Source organism: Pseudochaenichthys georgianus, chromosome 15, assembly GCF_902827115.2.
Source record: "Pseudochaenichthys georgianus chromosome 15, fPseGeo1.2, whole genome shotgun sequence".
Classification (NCBI taxonomy): Eukaryota; Metazoa; Chordata; class Actinopteri; order Perciformes; family Channichthyidae; genus Pseudochaenichthys; species Pseudochaenichthys georgianus.
Genome location: NC_047517.1, coordinates 34,123,913 through 34,142,611, shown reverse-complemented (window position 1 = coordinate 34,142,611; position 18,699 = coordinate 34,123,913). Strand labels below are relative to the sequence as shown.

Here is an 18,699-nt window from a genome sequence, read left to right as displayed (position 1 = left end):
CAGGCCAGTATCAGGGAACAGATCACTGACCCCGATTTAACCAGAATACTGCTGGGAATATTAGCAGGAATAATGAACGGGAAGATCGCTCACTCTCTGAGAAAATGTGTGACCTACTGTAGACATACCACAGAAGGCACATTGGCACTGTAGTCAATGATCTTAAGAGTTGCCCAGGGAAACAACTTCGGTTATGATCAAAAGGAGAAACCCACGATTGATCAGTGGATGTTCTACTTTACTAAGAAGACACATGCTTTTGTGACGCAGTTAAGTAAAAGTGTTAGCAGTGTGTCGTTACATGGCATTGTTTCCAATAGAGTTAGACAACAACACATTCATTTCATGGTTAAATAGACATTTAAAAATAAGAAGGGAGAGAAGATGGGAATTTAAGAGAGAGGTGGTGAGGGAATATTTGTGATAGAAAGCACACCTGTTGCCCCGCTCTCTCTGTCTCCCTGTGTGCGTATGGATGTGTGTGTGACTGATTGTGTTATGACAGATGTCGTACCACGCTGCTTCCCAGCAGAGCACTGGCGTAAAGTTCATTAGGAAAGCTTCTTGACATTCAGCCTCAGATACAGGACACTTCTAAAACACTGAGGACCGCTGGTAGAATAATAAATACAAACCGGATAACTGCTCATGACCTCTGATTGGCTGAGGCACGTTAAAAGAGTACACAACTCTATGTCACATGCAGAGCCAATTAGAAGGGAGATAAACAACCAGACTGTTGACATTTTACGACGGCAGCTTTGAAGCAGTAAAAGACTTCATTTAATTTGAGTCACTTGGGGGTTCAGTAGAGTGTTATGACCCTTAGCAAAAAGTTCAAAGCCAGAGACTGATTTGTTCACACTTTATGAGTAAATGTAACTTAAGTGATATGGGTTTAAATGACCCTAGAGACACGTAGCGAGAGGCAGAGACACAGAGCTACAGTACGTGTATTTAATCTTCCCCTTTGAACTCCATTGTATTTAATAGTAGCCAGAGTGTATTTCAATATGTAATCCACCTGAGAGACTAGGCAGGACCTTCTACTGTACCTCTGCATTATAATGAAACTCATAGTCCATTTACTCTTTAGTCAGAGCAGAGTTGTGTGGCCAGATGTCTTGGGACCTGAACTCATTTAAAAGGCACAGTATGTAAAGTGAACAGAGCCTCATACACTCTCTACAGAGACTAATGAATACAATAACCTTTTGCTGTGTTAACAGAGTCTATATCATAGCTGCATAGACACTTTAAAGCCTGTCTCCATAGAGGCTACTGTCTCAAGCTGTTCTCATACTCTGTTCATAGCTGCAGTTGTAATGCACAGTAATTCCTAGATAGCCCACTCAATTAATTAGTATTTAATCCACGAAATCTGGAAACCGGAAGTACAAAGTTAGTCTGTAGGAGGATTTAAAGAGAAGAAAGGTGGCCGAAAACACCAGACTTTTACCCACTATGCCGCTGTTCCTTGTCCCGTGTAGAAACAGAAGTCACGTTACTTTTGTAGTCAATTACCAGAAGCACTGTGGTTATTTTAACTCTAAAGATCCATTTGGTCTGTGTCCACTGTGCTGGGTACTGTTTAGTCCTCTGCTGAGTGGACAACAGCCCACTGTGCGTGTTGAGCCTCTCCGTCTGACAGTCAGCGGAGATGAGTGCAGGGGAGAGCTGCAGCCTTCATTGATTTCCACTTAAGATCCACTTCATACATCCAGGAGGTTTGAAGAGGAGAACGAGGAGTCTGACTGACACCAGGAACGAGCAGGAACACGCCTCAGGGACACATCTCACAGAATACTGGAACGACAGATAGCTGAAATGACCTCCTGTCACACAGAAGGGAGGATATAGGAATACTGAAATGTTTCTGGTCCTACAGAGTGACTTTATGGGATTGCCTAGAGAAAAGCAGCATGTATGTCTTCCATAGAAATGCTGGTAAGGTAAAGAACAGATGCTGTGAGCAAATAAGATTGGGTATGATTAAGTTTAAGTGCAGCACAAATTCATTACATGTTTATCTTAAAGCTCCTGAGAGGAAGAAACTCAAGCAACACTTTTAGTTCAGTCCTGTGACTTTCATCATATTTGACATCCTTTCTCCCATGGAAATGAGGATGGGATTTCTTTTCCGGACCATAAGGATGATGGATGAGGATGGGATGGTTTAAAACAACCTGTATGGCTCGATATTTAATCTGAATGCATCTAATCATGTGTATTCACAAAGTCCGCTTCCATTTGGGTTTCATTTAAATACATTATCTGCTATTAGGGGATGGAAAAAGAGGATAGAGGGAGAGCCGTGTGTGTGGGTGTGTGTGTGTGTGTGTGTGTGTGTGTAGACGTTGATTAATGTGCAGTAGTGTGCAGGGCCTGCTGCCTTCCCCGATAACCAATGATGGAGGAGAGACCTGATCAATAACAGCACACACACACACACACACACACACACACACACACACACACACACACACGCACAACCTCTTTTTCACTCTTGCTCTCCAATTTGACATACATAGAAATATGCACCCAGGCAGGCAGGCGCAGGCACACACACACACACACACACACACACACACACACACACACACACACACACACACACACACACACACACACACACACACACACACACACACACACACACACACACACACACACACACACACACACACACACACACACACTGACCCCACCGACTTTGTCTTTTTTTGAATGCTTGGGAATGGGAACATTCCTTTGAGACATTCTCAAGAGGGGGAAATAAATTGGGATGGAAATAGAGAAGGAGAAAGGCATGGGGGTCTATAGGGGGCTAACATAATATAAGGCTGGACTTTGCTCATAGGCACTCTAGTAGAAGCAAACTGTACACTGTGAACATGAACGTATTCTTTAATCCCCCTTCATGTACCCCACTTAGAAGAGGCCCTATTAGACTTTTTGGGGATTTCCCTTTCCTGTAGTGTGGTATTTTCTTTATGGTCTGAAATGTCTAAAAATCCAAAGTGCCTGAAACATCTTAATTGTAGTCATCTGTTTCCTACCTTAGCATAGTGACATCACTACGTTACAATCGCGCTTCTATTGGCTAGCACTCCAACACATTGTACGTGAAAGCACCCAATCAGAGCAGACTGGGCTCTGGTTTCGGACAGAGGGTGGAAAGAGGTGAACATTAAAGTCAAACTTGAAAATGAGCATAATAAGGCCTTTTAATCCAAAATAACCTATTTTTTCTTGCCTTTCTCTTCTTTTCCTATTATGATTATTCTGTGTTATTTTACCCATATTTCATTTTTACTTTTCATGTCAGTTGGTTTGGTCTTGAAAGAACTAACATGCTAATACTAAAAAGCACATCCCCCTACACACACACACACACACACACACACACACACACACACACACACACACACACACACACACACACACACACACACACACACACACACACACACACACACACACACACACACACACACACACACACACACACACACACACACACACACACACACACTTTTAAAGCCAGTGGAAATGAACAGCACAGCACTAAGGCCTTCTTTCTGTGGCACGCTAAAGCAATAAGCATAGGTCTAATTGAATACCTGCATGAGCTAGTGGTGTGTGTGTGTGTGTGTGTGTGTGTGTGTGTGTGTGTGTGTGTGTGTGTGTGTGTGTGTGTGTGTGTGTGTGTGTGTATGTGTGTGTGTGTGTGTGTGTGTGTGTGTGTGTGTGTGTGTGTGTGTGTGTGTGTGTGTGTGTGTGTGTGTGTGTGTGTGTGTGTGTGTGTGTGTGTGTGTGTGTGTGTGTGTGTGTGTGTGTGTGTGTGTGTGGCTGTTAGCATGTGTTTTACGAGTGCCTTTTGTCAGTGAAAAGAGTAAAAGGTGTAGCCCCTCTTTTTCTGTTTAGGGAGACATAAATCTACGACAGCTGCAACAAAAACACAAAGAGAGGGTGATTGAATGCATGGATAAATGAGAGGATGGAGGGAGGAAAGACGTGGAGGAGGAGGAGAGAGATAAAGGATGAAGCTAAGGGAGAATGCCATGAAAGGAGTAGAAGCAAAAGGGGGACATTTCTGTTCAACATTGATGCTTTACTAGAAATGCAACAAAAGCATGATAAGGTAAACACATGAGAGAAATGTGCCTTTTTTATTTTATAAAATAGCCTCAAATTTGACCCACAGGGAATTGTCTTACTTCTGTTCTGGGGTCAGTGCAGTCAACTGTAAGTGCCTCACATCAGCAGTCCTAATTGACCCCTTTTTAACCTCAGGTTTTCTCTCCATATCTCCCAGAGAGTCAAGGGGTTTCTGTTGACCCACTATGAAACCTTAACTGTAAATAACACACACACATGCACACAAAGCTAGACACTTGAACACACAATACGCATGTAGGACACACCTGCAGCTAAACAAACACAAGCAAACACTGCATGACACACACACACACACACACACACACACACACACACACACACACACACACACACACACACACACACACACACACACACACACACACACACACACACACACACACACACACACACACACACACACACATACCATGTATACATCACTTCAGGGGACATTACATTGACTTACATGCATTTCCTGGAGACTTATCCTAACCTTAACCATAACCAACACATGCCTAACCCTTACCCTAACCAAGTCTTCACCCTACAATGAATGATTCCTCTCATAGGGACCTCCATGTTGTCCCCATAAGGGAGGCGAGTCCCTACACGTGACTATGTAAACAGATTTAGGTCCCCACAAGTATAGTAATGCTAGACCACACACACACACACACACACACACACACACACACACACACACACACACACACACACACACACACACACACACACACACACACACACACACACACACACACACACACACACACACACACACACACACACACACACACACACACACACACACACAGTTAACGAGTGATGTCATTTGGAGTTTCCAGAGATGCACTGGAAGCCAAGTCCAACACAGCTCACTGAGAGCAATGATTTCAGACCCTTAGTAATCACAGCTTTAATTACATATTCTGCCATCTCTCTTTTCCTCCCCTCTCTCCCTCTTCCTCACTCTTCCTCCCTTCCCTCCCGTCTCCTCTTGGCTTCAGTTTACGGCCAGACGTTTGTCACTTTGCCATCCATCTTATGGCTTCCACTGTCCCTCTCTCGGTGTGAAGCAATGGAAACAGGATTTTTCTGCTGGTTCTTTCTTTCCACTTCTCTTTCATTTGCTCCCCCCACCTCTCTTTCTATCTCACCCTCCTTTTCTCTCCCTCCTCTGTGCTTGTTCGCCTCCTCCTCTAACTAATTTCGGCACTTCTAAAGAGCGAGTTTGTTTACAGTACGTTTGCATGCAACTGTGTAGAAAACTGCCTCAAAGTGTAGACAAACATGGCACAATGAGGACAAGTGCAGTATATAGTTAGTGTGTGTAAGTATGTGCATAGCCTGTGAGGATAACACTCAGTTCAATTATTAATATACTGCAGAGCTTGATCAGCCTTACCACACACACTCAGAGTGGGTGACCCACATCCACGGCAAAAACTGTATACAGTGCTAAAGCCAAGAACATTACCACTGTATATTTTAGAGGTAATGTAGAGCATGCTAATATGTTCTTTTGGGGCTTCAGGGGTTTATTTTAAGGTTAAACTATAGCTGACACCTCTGTCCTGCAGTAGATCACAGAGGATAGTTAAAGAACAAAAGCCATGTTCGCCCTGCAACACTGAAGCTTTAAGTGTTTTTCCTTCTGATGTTTTAAGCACAGAATGAATGGAAGTACAGCGCAAATTGAATATGTTCTCTTTCTGTCTGGTCTGGACCTGGTTCATATGCAGGGCTGCGGTGAATCAGCTGCATATCGAGTCAGTGAAGTGGAATTCCTTTGGTTTTCAAGTCCCTCTCCAGCGGACAATTGCTCAAGCTGCTAATAGAGAGATATGCAGCAAACATGTATTCATATTTGGGAAAGTGTCTCTGTTTAAAACTAAATCAGACAAATCATATTTATAGTTGAATTTGCTGCACTGTGGTTTTCCGTGTGCTCGTTTCGTTCGCCGAAAAACCCACATTCATAAAAAAACCACTCAGAAGTGTTTTCTTCCCCCTGCCAGGCTAATGAACACATTCATCTACGACAACAGGGACTGATGATGAGAGAGAGTTTTTCTATCAATATTTGACTAAATGTGAAGTACTGCAGCCTGAGATCCTTGGAGAACAGACGAGCAGAGGAGGCTGGCAGCGCGGTGTGTGTGTGCGTGTGTGTGTGTGTGTGTGTGTGTGTGTGTGTGTGTGTGTGTGTGTGTGTGTGTGTGTGTGTGTGTGTGTGTGTGTGTGTGTGTGTGTGTGTGTGTGTGTGTGTGTGTGTGTGTGTGTGTGTGTGTGTGTGTGTGTGTGTGTGTGTGTGTGTGTGTGTGTGTGTGTGTGTGTGTGTGTGTGTGGGCCGGTCATACAAAGTTTGGTTTGACAGTATACTGGAAGCAGCGGAAGCAGGATGAATGTGTAATGGAGGATTTATTTAATGGTTTGGAAGTGACACAACGTGACACACACTAACTCTGGCCTTGTCTTTACTGTATCAATACAGTTTCGTGTGGGAACGATTACAAAATATTTAAAAACCAGATATGAGGGACACTTTCAAATATCAGATCAGATTTCACAACAGAAGGGGATGTTAAACACACACACACTCTCTCGACCACACACATAACACATACACACACCTACAGTTGCCCTTCTGTCTGTTGTATATCAAACAGAGAACTAACAGGGTCAGACACGAGCCATGCCCTGCTGTTTACACAGATGTGTGTGTGTGTGTGTGTGTGTGTGTGTGTGTGTGTGTGTGTGTGTGTGTGTGTGTGTGTGTGTGTGTGTGTGTGTGTGTGTGTGTGTGTGTGTGTGTGTGTGTGTGTGTGTGTGTGTGTGTGTGTGTGTGTGTGTGTGTGTGTGTGTGTGTGTGTGTGTGTGTGTGTGTGTGTGTGTGTGTGTGTGTGTGTGTGTGTGTGTGTGGGAACGATTTACAGCCCTAAATTACCTGTCGTCTGTTCAGCTTGGGGGCCTATATAGTATCTAATAAATTATACACAGAGAGACAGAGATCGAGCTATGCTTTTAAAACGGTTTGCAGTATATTGGCCACTTGGTCAAATATCATAAGTAGTCACAATATGACAATAAAACCGCCCACTTGCAGAGAAATAAACTAATTTGTATTTTTAAGAAAGCATTTTCTTCCACCCAGTTAGAGGAATACACACTTTAATACATTTTCATTGCATATTGGTCAATAAACACTCTTTTAGCATTAAGGTTAGTCTACATTTCTACATCACTGTCAACCACATGTTCTGCCTCCTCTTCATTCACTTATTGTTATACCACATAAGTTGTTGATTGTTATATTGTTGATGCAGTGTTTTTTATTGATTGTCATTTACTCCCACTTGCATTCTGAATGGTTGGCACCACTCAGAATGCGGCAGGCTTTGCATTGAATCAAATTAAATAAATATTCACAGTCAGAGCACAAAAACCTCCACACGTCAGACTCCTATTAAACAGCCAACATCGATCCATATTGGACAGTAACATGTCTGAGGATGAAATATTAGCGCAGTGTTGAATATTGAGAATTAACTAATTTTTGCCATAAACAGGTAATACCCCATGATGCTACTGATAGATATACTACGCTGTGTTTCAGTCTCAGTCATTTCGCCAAATTGAACATCTAATGCACGCAAGACGCTTTCAGATTTAGATATGAGGCTATGGTGACTCCATTGTTTATTGAAGGAAGAGATGCAGACTCAATCCTCCAATGACTACACAGGCTGTGTCCTTTGAAGCATGTGGCGTCTAAAATGGGACACAGTAGTGGGCTGCTAGCATCGTCTCTATGGAGTCACAGAATGACAAATTGTAGCTGTAACAGGGGTATGAAACAGAATAAATCTCATTTGCTCATCTGAAACAGTTGCAAAAATAAAACTGGAAATGTTTGCTCTGTTGAGATACTAAAATATACCAAGACATTTGCTGCAGATGATCCTCTTCCTGAATAAGGTATTTAAGGTTTAATTTTGTGGTTATTTAAGGTTTCTCAGCAAAACTGTGTTCATCTTTCAGGTCTAATGCATTTCCTTAAAGTGGACCAATCATGCTATATTTGAATAATATATTGTATAGGCCATACCTATATAAAACATGTCTGTGAAGTTTTTTTTTCAAAATACCAAACGGATCCTGCATTTTAGCCATGCCTCATTTCGCTCTATTTGCTCTATTCCAGCCCTGTTTTTGCAAGGGCTGATTCTGTGACGTAACTTGAATGCAAATTAGCTCCAGCTGACCACGCCCCCCCTGCAGGAGAGGGGAGCATGCTTTGAGATCAGCTGCTGGGCTGTCAGAAGAGGGGGAGGAAAAGAGAGGCTCCGTCCTCCGTGTTTTATTCTTATATGATTATATAGAGTCGTTATTCATTTGTTTTCAAGCTCAATAAATAATAAAGAAGACCTTTGACCGGCACTTTTCTAATTTTGTTCGGAAGATTTAAACTTTAACGGACATGTTGACCTGCGGAAAAAAATCTAGCGGAGAATAAACAGAAGGGCAACCAGGGCAGCCATGTGCAGGAAGTCTTCTTCACTGCTTTTGTGGCAGGACTACAGCGCCACTTACAGGCCTGGCATAAGTACTACAGCGTCTTCAGCGCTTTCGAGCGGTCTCGTGTGAACGGACACGTTTCTGGTGAACAACACTATTCTGGGCTGACGTCAGCTCGGATGGAATCTGTATCCGCTCGTTGTCGGCCCGTTTTTAAAAGATTTGGGTACGGAGGAAAAGAGAGAGGGTTGTATTTTCTGACACTTGGTGAGTTCTCTGGAACACCGGCGACACATATTCATGTATAACAGACGTACAGAAGTGCATTTTGCATGATAGGTCCACTTTAAGCATTAATTGCGTTTGTTTGCTGGAAGTCATCTTCTTCACTGCCTTTGTTCGTGCATTGCTAAGTTTATTTATTAGCATTGCGTATTAAACATGCCATAAACAGTACGGGTCGGGGACCCACACTAAATATTGCTCCATTACATTCATAGTGGTTAAAAGTGTTAGCATGGAAAACCAACATTGTGTAAGCTTAAATGTAAAAGCAACCTATAGCAGTAGTATTCATGAATGATGTCTCCATGTGTCAAATGGGGACACTCCTAAAGATTTAATGGAATCAGATCAATTTGAAACTGCCATACTTCCTTGATATAAGTGGTGCAGAGTGAAAGCAATGATGGGCTAGAAACAGTGACAGAAAGTTTAAAGAGATAACATGGAAAGAGTGGATAGTGGTAAAGTCTTAAAGTATGTCTGAGAGTTAAAATGAGGGTGAAACCAGAAGGAAGGAGAGCCAGAGGCCTTTCTCTCTCTCTTGCTATCTTGTCCTACATAGCGTCTTGGGAGTCCGTGTGCTACATTGGAAACAGGATCAGGTGATAGCCTACATCCACTGGCCTCACTCTGTTAAACTAATAGTGCTCAGTTATGAGTTTCTAAAAGTAATAATCGTACAGAAAAATATACTTAACTACAACCTACAGCAAGATCATTGTATATCTTTATCGTCACTTGAGGACTTTATAAATACAGCCGTTCAAACTTATTGCATTCATTGCAATACAATTGAATGTTCATGAAAATCTCAAAGTCAGGGTAAACATATCCACCAAGTTTAGTTTGTTTAGGTTAAAATATTCAATTCCCACAAATCTGCTTAGTTATTTGAGCTTTATAATAATATATACTTTATCTTAACAATATAAACCTATTGCACTTACATATATCAAGTGGCCCTTACCACAGCTCCACAGATTGCTTTTACATTAGTATCTGTTTCTCCTTAGGCAAGAAATGAATGCAAGTCACGAGAAGGTCCTCACATGCATGGTACAAAAACATGCATGTCTGTCAGTGTGAGTGACCACATGGGGTATGAAGCAGGCATGAGGGCGTTCCTCACTGTCAGTGTGTGAGGTAATAGATCTTCACACACACATACACAACACCCACACACTCAAGGGGCCATTCCTCCCTGACAGTCCGTTCATCCAATCATGGCTCACCAGGGAGATGCCTGTCACCACGGAGATAGGCAGCATGGCCACGAGGGCATTGTGGGATAGCTCAGTCCTTCAACATATAGACAACCTGCCATTGCTGATAGATGGCAGCGTGGATTTATTTCTCCTCTCTCTTTCATTTGGCTGGAACCACTCTTTTTGGCTGATTAATAACTGATACATTTTAAATATTATGATTACATATTAACTTACTGATGTTGGCCTTTTAATTTCTCTGCTGGAATGAAAAGAAGTTATCAAACTTTCCTAATTCATGTTTCATTTTCAACTTGGAGGCAAAGGCAGTTACTTATCCCAGAGTTTCCCTCATTACATAATCGGTGTGGTGGAAGTTTCTGCCCTTACTAGCTGCTAACGCTAAAAGAATTTCATTAGCCTGCATTTCCATGGAGAGTTTTGGTTATGATCTAATTGTAATTTTGTGGGTTTTCTGCCCCGACGAATAGAAAGGAAAGAGTCTCCGTCGTTTGTTTTGTATATAAAAGATGAGTTTTAAATTGTGGAACGAAACTTCAGCATCTCCTAATCCATTTCTCTTCTCGATGATCTGTCCATCTATTACCATAACCTCCCTGTAACCTTAAAGAACAATAACCTACTTTATCTTAATCAGGTGAGCAGCCCCCTTCAAGCTTCTGGTCGGCATCCGTCTCCAGTCATCTCATTAAAGACCTCCAATTAGCCTTAACAAACTTACTGACACCCCCACGTTCCTCTCGTGCAGGAAGCAGAGGGGGAGGAAACAACAGGGAATATGTCAATGTCATGTAACAGTTTGACTCTAAAATAAAAACCTCATAGGGAGAAAATAAGAGGGAAAAAGCTCTGAAGTGATTCAATGGTCAAGAAACATTTTCAGCCTTGGGGAATGGACACTTGCAAACAGCATCTGGTCATATCTCATAAAAGGTATAGTGTATGGATTTTAGTATCTAGAGAGTTAGATTTCATTGTTTCTGTGCTTCAGACTATAGCATAAAGTATAGTTATAGACTTGAGAGCAGTTGCTGGCTGTAGTCTGTCACATAGGTTTATGTAGGGTTTCTGATGCATGAAATGTTCTTTGAAGTTAAGGGAGAAGCACACAATCTCTTGAGATAGATTTTTACTTAGCCTCTAGATACGAAGTCTCTCACTAAGCTTGTTTTTTTCAATATGCACATTTATAAAATCATGACATGAAGCAAGCTGTGGAAACAAGGGATTACTGTATGATCTCTCCCCACTGGCGGATCATGACGTTTGTTTTTAAAATAACTTCTAATTAAAAAACCGAGTATCTTATTAAGATGGATCAGGGTGTGCCACTGGGCTGCCTCCTCATTCACAATCAATCTGATCTACCTCAACGCTCAACACTCTCTGCAGGGCTATAACTTCATATGTAGAGAAACACATCCATTACACACAGGACAAATAATAAACCGGGGTTCAACGCCCTACAACGGTAAGTTATGACAGCTCTGTGATGTATGAGGACATAGAAGTAAATCCCTGCACTGAATCTCTACTATTAAGATAATTCCCAGCTGATATTCCCGATTATACTCCTATTTCCGGGATCGTGGGAGAACTCGTCGAGGTCGGATCCCAGAGGACCAGAACTGACAGTAAGAATGATGTATAATTGATCTATTGTATTCTATATATATATGTATATATGTATCTATACCATTAGTACACGCACACATGCATTAAAGATATACACTTTGATTACCTTCAAATATAGCAAAACACTGTATATAAACACACACACACACACACACACACACACACACACACACACACACACACACACACACACACACACACACACACACACACACACACACACACACACACACCCTTACATACATGTTATTGTTTATAGACCATACATTAACAATAATGCTGAGTCTCAAATGCACTGCATGTCAGATTAGTGTTTAAACTGGTCGTGTAGTGTTCATTTAATTTGACTGCAACCTACTTTCACTCTCTCTGCAAGAAGCACCATGAGTATATGAGGAGATGTTTACGTCCAGTCAATGTGGAAGATAGTTAGAGGCAGAAAGCTAAACATAGCTATAGCCTCTCTTTCATATACACAAACACACTCAAACGTACACAAAATGTGTGCACAGGGTTTTGTGCACTTTGCAGTTGGAAGACCAGCTTGGGGGTAACAGCAATGTCAGGGAAAAGCTGTCAGGCCCAGATCACAACACATAGATGTGACACGCGATGCTGTGGCCAGTGGCTATCATCGTTTTCATGTGTAACTATGTGTTATGTATTCTTGTGAGGAGGAGCATTAGCTGAAGGAATTAGTTCAACAGTTTGTGAATTTGTAAATGTGACATTAAAAGATAGATACATACTACAAGCATGTCTTTTTTGTTAGACACAGACACTACTGGCCTTGAATTCCTCATTGTGATACTGAACAAACAAGATGTAACATATGAATAGGTGAGCTTTGAGCAGTTTTGGTAATCCCCAGACTATTATAGTTTCCAGTTGTTATGCTAAGCTAATAGGCTGCTACCCGTAGGTATCTGCATAACTATTTTCTTTTTTGTAAATGGCCGGACCCTACATCAAAGGATGTGAGAAACACATCAAGCACTGAAATCAAGGTTTCTTTTCTATTCTAATCTCTTCATACATTGGATATGTGAGATAGAACACCTGCATAAGTGGATATGCCAATACAACCTATGAATCTTTATCTGCACATTTTTACTGAGTCATTAACATGTTTCCTTTCAGCTTCAAGAGTCGATGTGAGCAGTCGTCCAGAGGTGGGATAATCACATTGATCTTTTGATCCCCAGACATTTGACACAACTCCAATGATTTATTTGGCAGCTTTAACCCCAAACACACACATGCTCCATCACTCACCTGTTATCACCCAATTAATACTTATGATCTTTCATGAGAGCAATTTATTAGAAGGCACTTTGCAGTATGACCAAAAGCCCTTTCTCCAGTTTGTGACATTTTCGGTTTTTATTTTATTTTGGATGAAGACATAGGTAGCATGTAGGTGGGCGCCTGCAGCCAGATTGGGTTGTTTTGTGCAGAGAGAGAGAGAGAGAGAGAGAGAGAGAGAGAGAGAGAGAGAGAGATAGGGAGAGGGAGAGGGAGAGAGAGAGCGGAATCTGAGTCACGCTTGGCTTCTGGTAATTTGGAAACATTTGAACAAGAGAAACAAAACGTGCAGGTTTAAAGAGCATGTGCACACAAAGCTTTTGTGATTTCATTATATTGAATCAAAAGTTAAAATTGTTTTAATTTAACAATGGGAAATCGACATACAGCCTAATAGGCCAATATGTGACTGCTAAAATGTTGGAAGGGTCTGACCAATCTGTGTATTTCTACAGAGTGTCCAAGCCGGTGACGAAGCACTACATGCAGACATTGTTCCTGGCAAACATCTAGTCAGAATAGGTTACACAGAAAATGTATCCCGGAGCATGACAAGGCTTTTCCACCATTCAGGAATATCGCTTTTTAAAAAGTACAATACATGATGTACACATATGCTCTGCCACATCTTTAGATAGCTGGTCATTGTGCGCCATTTGGTTTTAAATCTCAAAAAGGCAACACACAGTATAGAACTGTAAAGATAACGCACATTGTGGTGACTTGCAGCTTTAAGAATCTCCCAACAGCCTCCTCTGCTTCATCTAAATCCCCGCTCATGACCAAAGTGGATTTAATAGGTGAAATCAATCAAAGATGAGAGCTGGAGTCTCCTGATCAGCCTGTTTCATTCGAGAGAGCATGCAGATGTAATATATGTGCAGCATTGAACACTACAGAGAGGCAGAGAAAGAGAAAGGGATGAAAAAAAGAGGGAGGCAGATGAATCGGTATCAGATCTCTGTAAGCCAGGGATCCTGCACACTGGAGCTCGTACAGATTAGCTTACACTGCAGCTGCGGCAATGAGAGGGAGAGAGTGAGGGAGAGCAGGAGAGAGATGGAGACAGTGTGTGTGGTTTTGGGTGAGTGAGTGTGTGTGTTCACTTTTCAGAATTGCACATATTAACCAGGGTGCATGCCCCTTGTGTGTTAGGTCCTCTCTTCGTGCAGCAAGAGAAGCAGCTATCAGAAGAGAAGAGATTATATGTGTGTGTGTGTGTGTGTGTGTGTGTGTGTGTGTGTGTGTGTGTGTGTGTGTGTGTGTGTGTGTGTGTGTGTGTGTGTGTGTGTGTGTGTGTGTGTGTGTGTGTGTGTGTGTGTGTGTGTGTGTGTGTGTGTGTGTGTGTGTGTGTGTGTGTGTGTGTGTGTGTGTGTGTGTGTGTGTGTGTGTGTGTGTGTGTGTGTGTTAGGGCTGCTCAATTAATCGTATTTTAAACGCAATTACGATTTTGGCTTGCAACGATTATGAAAACAACATAATCGAAATAAAACGATTATTATTATTATTATTATTATTATTTTTGTATTGGTTTTTCAGTTGAATTATACTTACAGTCCAGGGTAATCAACTGTTAAAAACATACTGTTCACATTTTTTTCAATAAATGGATGTTTTCAAAGTAAATGGATAATCGTTTTTAATAATCGTGATACCCAAATAATCGAGATTATGATTTTTTGGCCATAATCGAGCAGCCCTAGTGTGTGTGTGTGTGTGTGTGTGTGTGTGTGTGTGTGTGTGTGTGTGTGTGTGTGTGTGTGTGTGTGTGTGTGTGTGTGTGTGTGTGTGTGTGTGTGTGTGTGTGTGTGTGTGTGTGTGTGTGTGTGTGTGTGTGTGTCTCACTATCCCAACTGCTAGCACATACATGTCCCAGTAAGGCTGCAGGCGAGACTCACTCTCTTGCATCACATATAGTGATTCGAGTCACTGAGCACCACCAATCAGTTGAACCTCCACTTGGTTATCACAGCTCTCAGCTCACATCAGACATCCTCCTACACCTGACTCGCAGCAGATTTCATCTACATCTTTAAACACCTTCCCCTTACTGCATCCACTGTTTGTATCACAGTCAGTGTCATGTTAAAAAAAAGTGCACTGACACTGGATCACAAGTGGACTTATAACTGAAACCCCATCCATGTGGGTTTCAAGAGATTTGCATAGAAAATACCTCATCCAGCAGTGAATCAGAATATCCAGCTTCGCATTGAAACACACACTGCTTTATATCAACTTCACAGCTCCACTAAATCACTTTTTTCACTGTTTCAATACTTTCAAAAGGAATAATTAAAGCATACACACCACAACATACAGATGATCAGGTTAAGCAAAATACTGTGAACTGTTCTAGTTATGTAATATAGATGTAAATGACTAGTTCAAATATATAAGGCTCAAGTGAATTATTCATTAGGATGAGTAAAGCTCCATGTCTTAGTGTTGAAACTCTTAGCTTTATTAATAATGGGTCCATACTGTATATGATGTGTCTTATCTTCAAATAGGCAGATGTTTTTCCAAATGCCTGTAGCTTGAAATCTGAGAGGTTTGATGTTCCAGGAAATAGGAAATGAGCATGTCCTGTTCATTATTCAACACAATCAGCAGCAACACTCTAAAAATGGACGGACAGAAAAATCAACATGCAAAATAATGAGAAATTGTCCACTTAGGTGATTAAAATGGAAATGACTAGTTTCCTGTATGTACTGTATATAAGGCTTTACTTAATTATTCATTAGGGCAAGTAAAGTTCCTTGTCTTATTGTTGAAACTGTTAGTTTTATTAATAATGGGTTCATATATGATGTCTCTAGGCTTCAAATAGGCACATGTTTTTATTTGTTGGCTCTCTTTCCACAAGCCTGTAGCTCATTAGCAATGTTGTGTATTTCTCTGCTGTTCTCATTAACAGAATATTCCCTTAGCAGCCCGAGTGAAATCAGATACAAAGAGATTTTGGTTAATTGAAAACAGTGAAAGCAAATGTAAAATGTACAATATTGAACCTGCATGCTTGGGAAAGGAAACAATGTACTTATTGTGCTAAAAGGGTTCTCTTAACATATTTCCTTAATACTATGTATCCGAGGACAAGCAGGGCGTAGTTGCTTTTCCTAGCAACTACCTCATTTACATTCTTGCAAAATCACCCACGGAGCTACTGGACACATGGGAGATCAATGACTGAAAGAGCATCCCACCAATCCTTGTTGACAACATACCCGCCCAGATTGTTCCAGATCATTTGAGGGTCTGACAGGAACATCTTCCAAATTCAAAGCCACTCCTCTACTAATGTTATCGTTCACTCTCCAACCTGGGTTTGTTTCTTACTCAACCCAGAAATTGAACCAACATCTCCAGGATGACAGGCCTTTAGGGGTTTATTCTCCAATCGTGCACTGATTGGTATTCCTTTAAACGCCAGGTTAGAGAATTGAAAATGTGTCTTCTACAATGGCAAAAACACTTTAGCAAACTATTGAACCAGGCAAACAAAAATACTCAATGACCACAGGGGAGTAACAGGAATTGACTTGCTGTATTGTACGAGTGCTCGCTTCAACATGTTTAAATACGATATCAACAATGATTGACACTAAACAAATGGAAAAAGCCTGAAATGTGTTCTTGATTTTGGGTAATATTAGCAGGCCATAGTTTGTTTATTCCCATATGTCCACTGTTGTTGTGGCCAAGTTATTTGTTCTTATTGTGTGTTATTCAGTAATGCAATGCCATTCCCTTTCAATTACACATTACATATGTCTACATACATAGCATCCATAAGTGCTCATGGAAAGCTAATAATTCCCAAGACAAATCACTACATTAGTCCCTTGCAGTTGAGTTTTAACTCTACAGCCAAACACTGGTCTTCTTACATCATCACAACATCTGTCGAACGAATTAGTCCAAACATAGTCTCATCCTTTTTTGGAAAGGGTTCCCTTGTTGCAAACTGACCAAAACTATACTGGCTATGTTAACATTACATGATACTTGTTAGACGCACTCGATACTGTGGGCAATCCCCACAGGAGCAATTTGGGGTGAAGTGTCTTGCCCAGGGACACAACGGCATGCTGACTGCAGTGGGGTTTGAACCACCCCTGATTCGAACACCAACGCACTAGCCCACTGCGCCACACGCCTCCACGCCTAACATGTTTCACACAAGGTGCATGAAGGGAGAGGTGAATGAGTACTTCTAGATACAAGATTTTTTGGGAATGCTTAATGAAAGAAACAAGATAAAACACCAGAATTCCAGCTAAGAGATTAAATCCATCAGCTATCATGTGTGATTATGTTGCAGCAGATTTACTGGTGCTGCTCGCTGAACGCTGACATCTCTGTTTATCATGCTGAAAGAATGAGATGGAGTGAGGGGAAGAGGGAAAGAATGAGAAAAGAGGAAGAGTAGCTTATTAAAAAAACAAAGCCAAGTTACGAAGTCACTCTCTTTCTCATGCAAAACAAAGACAGGGAAAAGAAAAAAAGTAAAAAACACAATCTAGGTACGTGTTAGTGATGAACCTAGGAAATGGTTTGGATAATTTGACATTAACTAATTTTCCCTTTGAGTTATTTTCACCAAAGGTCTGTACAGTTTCCAATTTGCAAATTAAAATGTTAACCGAGCGACACTAGCTTGATCTTCAGCCATGCTAGCAGCATTGTTAGACTTTACTTCTTAGAAACAGCTGTGCTTTTAGCGAAATGCTAACCTCAGAAAGCTAACATGCTAGGAGGTTTATTTAGCCTATTGTTAGCATACTCATAAGCTAGACTTAAAATGTACTTAAAACTGAAGTATAGCTGAGGCTTATGATAGTTTGTATCATGTTTACAGTGACTATATTGATGTATCATAATTCATTTGACAATTTGACAATTATATATTACATTACAGTACAGGAAATCAATGTTATACATTTCAGAGTTGATGGGAAGCGGAGAGATTGTAGAGGTATGGGAGGAGAAGAAGTGAGGATAGTTTATTTGTTTGTGTTTCTCTCATATGGATTTCTCAGAATCTCTCTCTTTCACTTGTTAGTCTCTCTGCTCTCCTTTAACTATCCCCTTGTCCATTCATTTCTCTGTCCGGTCTTTACTGTATCGGTACACTTTTTTCTTTACCTCCATTGATTTCTCCGTCTCTCTCTTCCTCTCCGTCTCTCTCTTCTCTTCACTCTCTGTCAGTGCAATACAATTAGCGGAGAGATAGAAAGAGAGGCCCAGCAGAGCATGAAATGGTCTGAGCATGAAATGGTCTGAGCTTTTACTACAACTGGCAATGTTTGACCGCATACTGCACCAGTCATCGTGGTTACCCGCAGCAACACGGCACTAATAAGTGCTTTTTTTTTGTAAAGCACTTTGAATTGCCTTGTGTCGAAATGTGATATATAAATAAACGTGCCTTGCCTAATAGAACGGCGTGCCAGAAAAGAACCAGAAAAGCTGAGCAGGTGTGAATGGGCCAATTGAAAACATGCAAGAACTCACAAACACACATTTCCGTTTGTTATTCAAAATGTAGTCTACCTGA

The 18,699-nt window shown here is 41.2% G+C and overlaps 1 protein-coding gene across 1 annotated transcript in view; it reads right to left on the bottom strand.

Moving 5' to 3' along the window:
- The window catches only part of slc8a1b (solute carrier family 8 member 1b), a 152,882-nt gene that overhangs the window by 107,177 nt on the left and 27,006 nt on the right, over positions 1 to 18,699 (bottom strand). The gene's annotated exons all lie outside the window — the stretch shown is intronic.